Genomic DNA, 12,895 nt, shown 5'->3' on the forward strand with positions numbered 1-12,895 from the left:
GCGGACCCCCCGCTTTACACCCACCCGCCCCTTCTGGCACATCCCCACCGGGTACGCACCGGGCGGCTCAGCTCCGGGGGCTGCCCCGCGCTCCCCCCCGGCGGGTATCCATGCGGGCAGCGGCGGCGGAGACGGGGCGAGCGGGGAGCGGAGCGGAGCGGAGCGGAGCGGAGCACAGCGCAGCCTGCCGGGAGCCCAGCCCGCACCCGCCTCCCGGCCCGCGGGGAGGGACCGCGCCCACCCCCGCCCGCCCACCCTACAAACCCCCAAACCCCGCTCCGCTCCCCGCCCGGAGGGGCTGCACCCCAAAAGTGCCCCCCACACACACACCCCCGTGGTTGGGGTCGCCCCCTGCCCGTCCTGCGGGAGGCATCGCTCCTCTGCCCCTGCACCGGGAGAGGGCTCCGTGGTGGTCCTCCCCCGGCTGGGCTAAGAGGGTCCCGGGGAGCAATGCTCGAGCCACGGGCACGGCCACAACTTGCCTGGGGGCTCCTCGCCCTCCACCGGGCTGTGGCACATCTCCGCTGGAGGTACACCTGCCCCCAGAGCACCTCGCTTTGGGCTCAGTGGCCAGGGAATCGAGCAAGTGCCGCCCGTGCCCCTGAACTGATGTCCAAGTTCCAGTCCTGCCTCTTTTCGCAGGACGTTGTGCTAAGGAGCCTGTTCCATCGCCAGGCTGTTTCCTCTCCTAGTGGTGGAGCCCAGGCCCCTGCTCCACCAGGAACCTCATCCAAGAGAGAAAGGCAGAGATCACTTTTACATCCTTTTTTCTTTTTAAACGCCGGCCAGCTTCAGCTCTCCCCTCCTCTGCGAGAGCTTTGAAGTGCTGCTAATTGTGTTTGTTTTCTGGTCTGCTGCTCCTTCACTTTGTCCATGCCTCCCGTTTGGCTGCAGGTCACAACCGCAAAACCAACGTCCAGGTACGAAGTTCCCCATGAGGACCAGCACCGCAGCGCCCTTCGCTGATCCTTGAGCACACTTGCGTGCCCCGGTCAACCTGGGCTGTAATTCCGTGTGAAGGTGAAAAAACAAACGAGCAAACCAAACCAACCAGCCCCCCCATGCTAATCACACGGAGCCGGTTAATAATCTCAGAGGAGGAAGGCACGGTCTGCACTGTGAAAAATGAGAAGGGGAAAAAATAAATAAATGCAAAAACCATTTGTAAAATTTGCTAGCTGGAATTAAAAGCCCCAATGTTCTGCAATGGAAGCGTGTGACAAATACTGGCCTTGTCTAACACACACAATGGAGTTAATGATTTTATACCCTCCACCTGGTTGCGTTGATTGTGGAAGGTGATCCTGTGCAAGTCACCTTTTCTAGCGGGTTCTTACCAATTACATTTAAAAACTATCTAGAAGTCACGAGAAAAGCTCAGAGCCTTGTCGTGTCAGTCACTAAATAAATACGGCGAGGGGATGTCCTACTCCAAAAAGCTCATAATCTGCATTGGCGAGACAAATTTAGAGTGGGAGGAAAATGTATTATACTGCAGATGGTGCTGAGAAAGAAACCGATTTGCCCAAGGTCATGCAGGAAGTCTGTGGCAGAGCCAAGATCTAAACACAACTCTCCTGAAAACCAGTCTAAAAATAGTGCTTGGTAATTGCACATGGGCTCCAGAAAACACAGATTACACAGATAATCATCTTTGGACCAGCCTTTTGGAGGTGCTGGACACTATTTCATTATAATTTTCAACCTCATTGATAACCAAACAGTCACTTCCTAAATTTAAACCACATTATTTGGAAGCCCCCAGAGCAGAAATTCTGACTGTGGGACAAAAGGCGCTAGCGGACAGCACTGGGGCTGGTGCAGATGCTTTCCCAGGGTGCCTGCTTCCACTGCCCCATTTCTAGGGGAAGGGGAGGGTGCCCAGATCTGTACCCCCATCTTTGGAAGGACAAACCTTGCTCATCAAAGTGTTTTCTTGGGGCTCCAAGGGGCCGTGCTGTACCCACACTCTGCCTGGCAGCAGGAACCTGTATTTGATCCCATGTTCCACCACCTCCTGCTTAGCCCCTTTAAAATATTCCCTGGAGTACATCTGTCATCTGCTCTAAAGGAAAACCTGTCTCAGGCTGCACAAGGTGCCTTCCTGGGGTCTTCCTCCTGTCCCGACTGCCTCTTACTGGTTTTCTTACCCAATACTGAGTTTTTTCTTGCAATACAAAACCCACACAAGCAGAAAACAACACCAATATCATGTGGCACCCTTCAGGCACCCTTACATGTCACTTAGGAATGCTATTTACACATAAGTTTAGTGACTGTTACAATGTATAAATGCTAATGAGTATTAGTAGAAGTGGTTAATGCAGTTTTCCTTATTAATCAATCCTACCAGCATGGTAATGATTTCTGTTGTTCTTCTTGAGCTTCCTCCAGCAGGGAGTGAGCTCTTGTTGATTAGCAAGACCATTTTGCATGTGTATAACATTTTGTTCATCCGTAACAATCCTATTACTGTTTTTTTTTTTTTTTTTTTTTTCTCAAGGAGGTGAGCAGTTCCCAACTTACACTTAAGGAATAACTGGGGCAGAAGGAATTGTGTCGTCTCCCATGCCACAGCTTTGCAGTCACCTATCTGTCAGGTTCAGTACTATTACGCCGCTGTGCAGAAGAATGGGGAGAAGGATGGCCGAGATGCCCCAAATCAGATAACAAGTCAGGGACAGCCAGGAGCAAAGCTCCCAGCTTCAAAGCTCAGAATAATTTGCTATTTTGCAGCTGGTTCTTGAAAGGTAAACAGCCTCGAATTACTATTGGAAGCACAGTAACATAACCATTGTGTCTGATTGATAATGTCATTGTGCTCTACAGATCCAGACCAGGAAGCAGCTTTTAGGCTCCCACATCCTGAGTAGCAAGAAGAATCTCTCCTCATTTTCATGCCAAGATGATCGGATTCAAGAAGATGTGAGTAAACCGCTACGACAGCAGAGCATTTCACTTCCTCTTAACTGAGTAATTTACATTGAAATGGTCATAAATAATTGAGCTAATATAAATAAAAATAAATCCAAGCAGAAAGAAAAGGTTTTCCCAAAGATTCAAGGTTCAGAAGACAGGAAGACAGGTTTTAGACCTGATGCTAACTGAACCTGCAGTGAGCTCTTGAAGCTGAATCTCAGCATACTATCATAAATTATGAAACATTGACATTTCACTTTGAATTAACGCAAAGGGCTATTTATACACTGTTTCAGAGTCAGTTGCCTGGGCAAATTAATACGCTTTTTCCTTCACCAGGCCAAATGTTAGCAACACTGCTATTTTTCAAAGTATCGAACTATTTGCATATTGAAAATGTTGTTTAAATACAAGCTTTCCCCCAGGCCTGTTGTATGAGCTACTTTGAAAAGGTAATCAACCATAATTCACTGGCTCCTTGATCCAAAATCTGACTTGATTCAAAATACTACTGATTATTTTCAGTGTGAGAGGTTGCTTATTGTCTGGGAATTGCTTTCTGCTTGTAGGGCCACAGGCTACCAGCATAGGAAAAGCCGTTCAATGGGCTACAATTGCCTTTCTGGGCTTGCTACCAACAAAGGGTCTGGACAGCAAAGAAAGTCCTCTTTGGCAGTGGAAGAACTAAGCATGAGCAAATAATAATAAAAAAATATTCACTATATTTGCCTGAAATTTGAACTTTGGATGTGACTACATATTGAAACATCAGCGTATTGCTCACCAGCATTGGCAATGCTTTTGTTTATTAAAAAAATAAATAAATCAAAAAGAAGGAAAAAAAATACCATTCTGAAGTGACTTTTTATGAGACCACTTTTTACAGACCAAAGTTTTAGGCATCATTTCAGCAAAGCAGTGGTGAAGAATGTGCTTAAATACTGAATGGTTAGACCTACAAACATACTTAAGTGCTTTGCTGAACTGGGGTTTACCATAATTGAAATACTTATTTGAAAAGTCATCCAGTGGTATGAAAACAACTCCTCACTTCTAGCAAAATCCATGGTTTCCAGGTCCATAATTAGGAACAAGATACTCTGGTACCTCCTGCTCGGAGCCTTTTATTTATCTCGGAGAGAAACTCTCCCAATTCAGAAGCGCCTCAGGACTGATGTGAACAAAAACACAGTCAAGAAACCCGCAGGTGGGTTTCTGTCTGATTGCCTGATTCCCTTTAGAGAGGCAGGCTCCTGGCCACACCAAGGACTTCTGCACAAATTTCTTATCTTTTATCTTTTTCTTTTTTTTTTTTTTCTTTTCTTTTTTGGTCTCGTCTCATATCCCATGGTAGTGGATGACACTGGTGTGGTATTAAGGAAGTTAACACATTGTGACAGTGCTCATGCCCTTCTGTAGAAACATGATGTGGCAGCGCGGGACAGCTTGATGATGACGACACCAGAAATTTGCTTTGAGGCCATTCTTCATGTTTCTTCTAGAAGTGAGCCTTATACCAATGTTATTCAAGGATATTGCATGGCCCTGCTCTGCAGGAGGATCTGCAGCAGATGCTTTTGCACCCTGTGGGTGCTATCGCCGTCATAAGGAGGATGGGTACGGCACACGTCTTATCTCTAGCTGGCAGTGCTGTTCAACAAGGAAGATTTCCTGTTGATGCAAAAAACATTGCAGTTAGGTTTTGCTGGGTCTCTCCATCTCGTTCAGAGACTGCAGTGAGATCACACATCACGAAATCCATTTTGACAGTTTGTGTTGAAGCATTTCTCTCCTGTTATGCCAGATTATGCCTTACAGCAGGACGCTATTAGCACTTCCAGCAGCAGAATGACAGAGGTTTGACTCAAGCCCACAGCAGTGAGGTCATTCTGCGTAAAAGAGAAACATTTGCGCCAGTGTGCATGCAAAGCCCACCATCTCAAAGATGCAATGTTTGTGGCAGGGTTTGCTTAGATTAATAGCTTTGATTATTTAAGTTTGCTCTTCTTTTCACTGTTTAGCTCCCCCTGGCCATATCCCAGTGTCTTTCAAGGCCAGCTGCTCGTGAGGAGCAGTCCAAGAGGGTTGCAGTGTCATCAGAGAGCCCAAGGCAAATAGCAGGAGGTGATATAGGAATGCGTACCCTTCATCGGAGTAATATGCTACATCTGATAGCTTGATCTAACATATCAAATCCTGTTCGGAGAAAACTGAGAGCAGGGATTTGTGGCTTTTTTTTTATGCTTTTTTTTTTTTCTTCAATTGAAACTAATCTGAGAGAGGAACGGGGTACTGTGTGGAGCCAGAAGTTTTCTGTTCTTACAGCCCTGCCAGGGAGTTTCTAGGTAGCCCTTGACTTGCACCTTAACCCCCTTGAGTTTGATTTCCCATTGCAAAAAAATAAGGTGAGAGAGTTGCTGTGTATCATAGGACAAGAAAAGGTGATCTTTTAGTGAAGTAACTGGTCAGATATAGTTTAATTCCCTATTATCTTGTGAGACTAGACAAATCATGGGTAATCTCTGCGCCTCAGTGTTCCTGCGATACAAAAACAGAAACACCTTTGGCCTGTCTCCCACTTTTAAACAAATAAAAATGCCATTGTTATGTATTTTGCAGTGATTTACATTCTAGAGGTTTGACTTTGACTGAGGTTCTGTAATTTTAATAACAGGGTGAGATAAATAGTTCTGAGGTTTCTCCTTGGAGCTCTCAGAGGTTAGTGGGAAGATGCTGCAGAAGCACGTTATCTGAGTTTATACACAAGGAAGAATAAAATGAAAGCAACTTGATTGTATAAAAATCATGAAAGGTCCTGCAAACAGACAATAGAAACCCCCCAAGGATTCAGGATATTGTACAGCATCAGGAAAGGACTGATCTTACCCACAATAGTTTTGTAAAGCTTTTTCTGTTCATTTTACCAAGCACCGGCTCCAGCAAACATTTAAACATGTGCTTAACTTGACAGACATGAGTAGGTTTTTGACTTCAATTTTAATGCACATTTAAGCTTACGCATGGCTGTTTGCAGGGTGGGGATTTAGTTTGGGATTCCCTGGTCCTTTACACCACATGATTTCATTAGGTGTTGTCTGTTTCTGTAGCACTGCCTTAGGGCATGAGCCAAGCCCAGCTGAAGTCAGGGGGAATCTATACAGATTTTGATGGCAGTTGGACTGGACCCTTTATAGGAAACAAAAACAGATTTTGTGGAACATGAAAGCCAAAAAATTTGTGGGGATAAAATACTCATTTCCTGTTTTAGGACTAGAGACTTTATAAATCAAGTTTCTAACCAGAGCAAAATTTTACCAGCTGTACTATAGACCACTGAAAATAAGGGGAAAGTATAACACTCCCTGAGTTTTAGCTGAGCAGAAGGCATTGTTTGGCTGCACGTAGCAGTGAAGCAGGAAGTAATGACCATGTTTATTTGGGTTCACAGGTTCTTTTGCTGTTGTATTCTTTCATGGTACCTGGTTTAAAAAGTACACGTGACGAATATATTTATGAATGCTAGCCTATCTGTGGTTTCATGCCATAGCTGTCATCTCACATGGGGTGAGATGACTTTCAGTTGCCATGTCAATCTATCCTAGCTTAACTTGTGTCATAACTTCACTTTCTGCTGTTGGCATAAGCTTTTAGTAGAGCTGCATGATTAAAAACTTGTCATTCCTGAAAGACTTCTTGGTAATGAACAGAGTTTGAGACACAGAGTTGGGTCTGATTTGATAGCATTGTTATTCTCTCTTTTTTTGGTGGCCACATTAATGACAAGTTGGCAGGTGCGCTTCATATTACTGCTGTTGGCTTTGCATGCTGCCCTCTGTCCTCTGCTTCCAGCTGAATCATTCCCAAACCACAGTCTTGCACTCGCTGCTTGCACTCAGTGAGATGAAGTAACAAATAGCAATGTTGGAAAGCAAGAAGAGAATAAAAGAGGAAGAAAGGAAAAAAATAGCTATCCACTGGCCAAATAAAAACAACGTGCCAGTGGTGGATGACTACAGTAAAGACAGGTGAGAATGGTCAACTATCTGTTAGGACAGAAGGGGGAATACTGGAGACCACAGAGGATGAAAGAAATGAAAAGACAAAACCTGACAAAAGTTAATCAAGACAAGGATAGCACTGTCAGGTTGGTGTGCTGTTGGATTGTGCTTTGAGAGCTCGTACTTGTTGAATGCCTGCTGCCACACAGCTCCTCAAAGCACCAACTGGACCTATGAAATCAGAAGTCCCAGCTTGAGAAAACATCTATTTCTTATTGCTACCCTTTCCCCATTTTCTGGCAGATAGCTACAAAGGTTACTGTTGCTGCCACTTGCATCTCCAGAAGGTTAGTCTCTGTCTAGGGGTTAAAGGAACGTCCAAGGGAAGAACAAAGGCTGAGAATGTTTATAAATGCCTAATTACAGATGCTGCAAGTTTTGTAGGGCAATTTGCAACAGCTAGGAAGGGACCTGGTTAATTGTGGGCTGTTCAATACCAGCTAAAAATCAAGAAGCCCTATCATTCCCTTGCCGTCTGGGCAAATGAACCATAGTTGCAGCTCTTATCCTGGGGACACACGGGCAGAAATGGATTCTCTGGTTTCTATTAAGATGCAAATTGAGATCTTTTCCACTTTAGAGAAGTGATAGTATCTCTTTGTAGAGTGAATTTCATTGGTATCTAGTAAGTCTGCTTCAATCTTTTTATTCTTACATATATTTGTAAGTCTTATAGGAATTTAATATCTTTGAGATCCCTATCCTTCCAAACAGAGGTTCAAAAGTTTTGGGGGCAGACTGACTGACAGTCTGATGCAGTGTGACTGAACCAGACATTTCCTCAGCAAGCCAAGCTGCAAACACAGAAAGCTTGAAGGGAGCGCTGCGTTGAAATCTGAACGGTGGAGACCCTCACTGGGTTGACACATGCAATTTAAACCTAATGAAAACTGGGCCCTTGACTGAAGTCATTTTGCTTTCAGTCCTACCTCAGTGGTGAAACTGTTGTGGTCTTTAGTGAGATCAAGAATTTTGCATCGTAATTACCATGGTAAATAATTTGGTATCACAGAGCACCTATCCAAACATATCAAAAGCAATGTTACAAGAGGATTTGCACTGTAAACCACTGAAAACTGCAACTCTTCTCTTTCCTCACCCAAATACACCTCACCCACACAACCTTCCACACAAACATAACTCATCCCTCTAGAGACAACACAAATCGAGGCTCTTTCATCCCACACAGCAGAGATCCCCTCTCCTCTTCCCTCATCATCCGCTTTTCAGACATAAAGATGTTTCAGACTGAGCAGCCTGTGAAGAGACTATGGCTATTTCAGGCTGGTGGAAGAGGTAGCAGCCCATGGTAAAGACATTCCCTGAAAGTTCAGTGGCTTCTGTCTTACATCCAGGAGGCTATTTTACAAAATCCCCAGTCATTTAAAAATATTAAAAAAAAAATGTTAAAGAGTGTGCTGTAATGCAAAAGGCAATTCTGTTCCTATTAGAAAAATTTCCAGCCTTTTTAAGTTTTCTGTTACACTCTGCTGTTGCTCCATTTATTCCACAGGGCTTCTGGAGCCATTAGGGTGTGTAATATGCATACAATAAGTTTGTCAACCTACTCTTATTTCATGTACGTCAGTTAACTGTGGGGATTAACTTCACTAGGGAGAAATGGCAAGGACAAACTGAGGAACCGGCAAAGGAGAAGCTCAGCACAGCAGGAGAACAAGTGTAGAGATGGAGGAGCTGAGATTTAAGAGGCACACTTTGGAGAGATCTGGAGAAAACAGAAAAGAGCTTGAGGAACACAGGTTAGGGGCTGCCTGGAGAATGATGCCTCTGTGATAGACATAGTAAAAGGCTGAAAGAAAGTATAACCTGAGGGGAGTGGTTGAAGCACTTGAGGCATGGCCTGCAAGAGAACTCAGCAGGTAGTTTGGAAGACTGAAGGTTGTTTGCAGGGATGTGTGCCGCCTAAAAATGGCTTATGCAATATTAAAAGACAGAGAATCATAGAATCATAGAATTATTAAGGCTAGAAAAGACCTTCAGGATTATCTGGTCCAACCACCAGCCAATCATCAATATCATTCACTAAACCATGTCCCCAAGCACCAGGTCCAACCTTTCCTTGAACACCCCAGGGACAGTGATGCCACCACCTGCCTGGACAACCCGTTCCAATGCCTGACTGCTCTTTCTAGGAAGAAATTTCTCCTAATTTCCAACCTAAACCTCCCCTGGTAAATCTTGAGGCCATCCCCTCTGGTCCTATCACTAGTTACCTGTGAGAAGAGGCTGACCCCCAGCTCCCCACACCTTTCTTTCAGGTAGCTGTAGAGAACAATAAGGTCTCCTCGGAGCCTCCTCTTCTCCAGACTAAACAACCCCAGTTCCCTCAGCCACTCTTCACAGGACTTGTGTTCCAGGCCCTTCACCAGCTTCGTAGCCCTTCTCTGGACATGCTCCAGGGCCTCGATGTCCATCTTGTAGTGAGGGGTCCAAAACTGAACACAGCACTCGAGGTGCAGCCTCACCAGAGCAGAGTTCAGGGGATGACCTCCCTGGTCCTGCTGGCTACACTATGCCTGATACAAGCCAGGATGCTGTTGGCCTTTTTGGCCTCTGCCCATCAATCCAACCTGTCCAGGTCCCTCTGCAGGGCCTTCCTACCCTCTGGCAGATCGACACTTCCCCCCAACTTGGTGTCATCTGCAAACTTAGTGAGAGTGCACTCAATTCCCTCCTCCAGATCAATAAAGATATTAAAGAAGATGTGTCCCAGCACCAACCCCTGCAGAACACCACTTGTGAACAGTCGTCAGCTGAATTTAATTCCATTCACCACCACTCTCAGCGAGTTTTTAACACAACAGAGTTTACCTGTCTAAGTCATGGGCTGACAGCTTCTCCAGGAGATTACTGTGGGAGACTGTGTCAAAGGCTTTGACGAAGTCTAGGTGGACAACAACAGCCTTTCCCTCATCCACCAGGTGGGTTACTTGGTCAAAAGAAGACCCAACAGGTTTTATTAGAGTCCCAAAGCAAAAGCTGAGACTGTAACCTTCTGTATCATAAGTTTCATATAAGGAAGAAATTTTTTATGGTGAGGGTGATGAGACACTGGAACAGGTTGCCCAGAGAAGCTGTCTATCTCCCATCACCGGAATTATTCAAAGCTGGGTTGGAACAGGTCTTTGAACAACTTGATCTAGTGAAAGACATCCCTGCCTGTGGCAGGAGGGTTTGATGAGGTGATCTTTAAGGGTTCCTTTCAAGAAAAACGGTTCTATGTAATTCACCATATTGTTAGTGTCCTCCTCACCACCTGAAAAACAGGAGCCTATTGCTATTTAATTTGCTATTTGAAGGGTTTGGACATAGCAAGGAAATCACTTGAACTAAACTTATGCAAAACTGAAAAAAAAAAATCTATATAGTTGTTTTGGTAAGCATAAATTTCATGGGAAAATCCCTGGATTGACCTTCATTGGAGATCAATCATTTGATAAAGTGAAGTGCCACAGTTCATTTATGCATTGCAGTAGGAACGGAGGAATTGCTAGACTCGACCTAACAAGATACTGGTGGGACTGAGCAGCCTGTCTTGGAGCATGTGCCTCCTGATATTTTGCAGAGAAAGGCAAGAAGCACCCTAATATATGATAAGAGAATAACTTGTGCACAGAAAGTTTCTTCTGGATAACTCCAGACAGTCATTGATTGGCTTTTGTCCTGAGGCATTACAATTTATATCCCTATTATTTTTTTTATACTGCCTAATAAAACTGTTGGCTGTTGCCATTACATGGGTAATGGACATTTATATAAAATTCTTTATGAGCTGTAGATGGAGATCATCCTCTTCACCACACACATGGAGCCACCTCTGGAGTAAAATGCAGCAGCTGTTTAATAGTCTGGTTTTATTAATAAACCCCAGTAATATTGAAGAGGAAGAAGGACTCCACATCAAGTGGAGATTACATGAGAAATTTGGAAAAATGAGTTTTTCCTTCTTCCAGAAGAGGTTAGACCACTACAGGCCCTTTCTATGCTTGCTGGAAGTTACTGACTCCAGGCAGTTCAGGCTTCAGTTGTATATTGCCTTTAGAAAGAGAGAAAACCAAAGCACTTTAAGTGTACCGTGGCTGCTGCCCTAAAGGGGTAGGAAACAGCTGCTTGGCTCCCCAGACCCGGTTTCTGCAGCTCTGAGGAGTTCCTCTCTGAGGGTCATCTACCATGGATTGATAGGGGCAGCAGATTCCAGCATCCAGTGAATTATTCCAAACATGTTTCTTCAGTGAAATTTGATGTAGAAAAAGGTGTCTACTTGGACACGTTTGTTTTTTGTCATGTATTGTTTTGTATTCTTCATTGCTAGAAACATTTTCTGTATTTTTCTTTTAATGCTGGTTCTGCAGAAAACAAGAAATTACTCCTCTAGGAATGAAGAAGAGTCTTCATTGAAAATAGAAGTGATAACTGATTGCCATTTCCTTTCACAGAAGCATTGTTCAAAAGACAGAGAGAAAAACACCTACAGAAGTTATGAAGTCCCCCTGTACTCGGCTCTGGTGAGGCCGCACGTCGAGTACTGTGTTCAGTTTTGAGTCCCTCACTGCAAGAAGGACATCGAGGTGCTCGAGAGAGTCCAGAGAAGGGCAACGAAGCTGGTGAGGAGTCTGGAGAACATGTCTTATGAGGAGTGGCTGGGGGAGCTGGGATTGTTCAGCCTGGAGAAAAGGAGGCTGAGGGGCGACCTTATCGCACTCTACAGGTACCTTAAAGGAGGCTGTAGCGAGGTGGGGATTGGTCTGTTCTCCCATGTGCCTGGTGACAGGATGAGGGGGAATGGGCTAAAGTTGCATCAGGGGAGGTTTAGGTTGGATATTAGGAAGAACTTCTTTACGGAAAGGGTTGTTAGGCATTGGAATGGGCTGCCCAGGGAAGTGGTTGAGTCACCATCCCTGGAGGTCTTTAAAAGACGTTTAGATGTAGAGTTTAGTGATATCGTTTATTGGTTTAGTGGTGGACTTGTGTTAGGTCAGAGGTTGGACTAGGTGATCTTAGAGGTCTCTTCCAACCTAGATGATTCTGTGATTCTGATTCTGTGAAGTCCTTGGTTTTGTCAAAGGAAAGGAATGTCTGAAAGAGATGTCGATGCCTGATTTTTTTTTTTTTAAAAAAAAAAAAACAGTACAGGCAATATTTGTGAAGAGTCTACACAACATTTCAAGACTCTAAGAGAAGAATGATTTCTAATTTCTTTTTATTTTATGTAATATATAACATTTAATGCAATAATCTATTTCAAAAATAAATAGATTTTTTTTTTCCTCTCCTTGCGTTTGTATACTTAATAGTGTTCAGCACTCACGTAAAAATTATCTTCAAAAGATGAGAATTAGTTAAAAGCATTAACAGACTAATCTCCATAAGGATATATATTTACTCTAGGATAAATATTCCCTTCATATGTCATTTGGGGAAACTGAGAACTAATCTTAAGTGGAGTGCGGAGGGCGTCATGTAGCTGAGCCTGTGTTACAATGGTGGAGTCCTTGTCTCCCAGGTTTCGCTCCTAAAAAGGCAGAAGGTGGTTGTACCCACACCATTAATTTCCCTGTCTTTCTTAAATACATGCCATCATATATTTTACCCATTTGAGTTAATTGGATATAAAACATTAACTTTTGCAGTGGTATTAGAGCTTCACCGAAGAGCACTCACAGATATTAGAGTAACATGAAATTTAACATGGAATAAATTTAGTCCTTTGGTTTAAATGGACATGGAATTATTAGAATGAGTCCAGAGGAGGGCCACAAAGATGATCAAGAGGGCTGAAGCACCTCTCCTACAAAGACAGACTGAAGGAGTTGGTGGTGTTCAGCCTGGAGAAGAGAAGGCTCCAGGGAGACCTTACAGCAGCCTGCCAGTACCTAAAGGGGGCTACAGGAAAGCTG

The 12,895-nt window shown here is 44.2% G+C and overlaps 1 protein-coding gene across 1 annotated transcript in view; it reads right to left on the reverse strand.

Moving 5' to 3' along the window:
- FAT3 (FAT atypical cadherin 3) overlaps positions 1 to 118 on the reverse strand; it is a 415,442-nt gene extending 415,324 nt beyond the window's left edge. Inside the window, exon 1 of the mRNA XM_040544267.1 lies at positions 60 to 118. The gene's annotated coding sequence lies outside the window, so the exon portion shown is untranslated. The remainder of the gene's footprint in view (positions 1 to 59) is intronic.
- Between the last annotated feature and the right edge of the window lie 12,777 nt (positions 119 to 12,895).

This window comes from Cygnus olor, chromosome 1 (genome assembly GCF_009769625.2).
Source record: "Cygnus olor isolate bCygOlo1 chromosome 1, bCygOlo1.pri.v2, whole genome shotgun sequence".
NCBI classification, from domain to species: Eukaryota; Metazoa; Chordata; class Aves; order Anseriformes; family Anatidae; genus Cygnus; species Cygnus olor.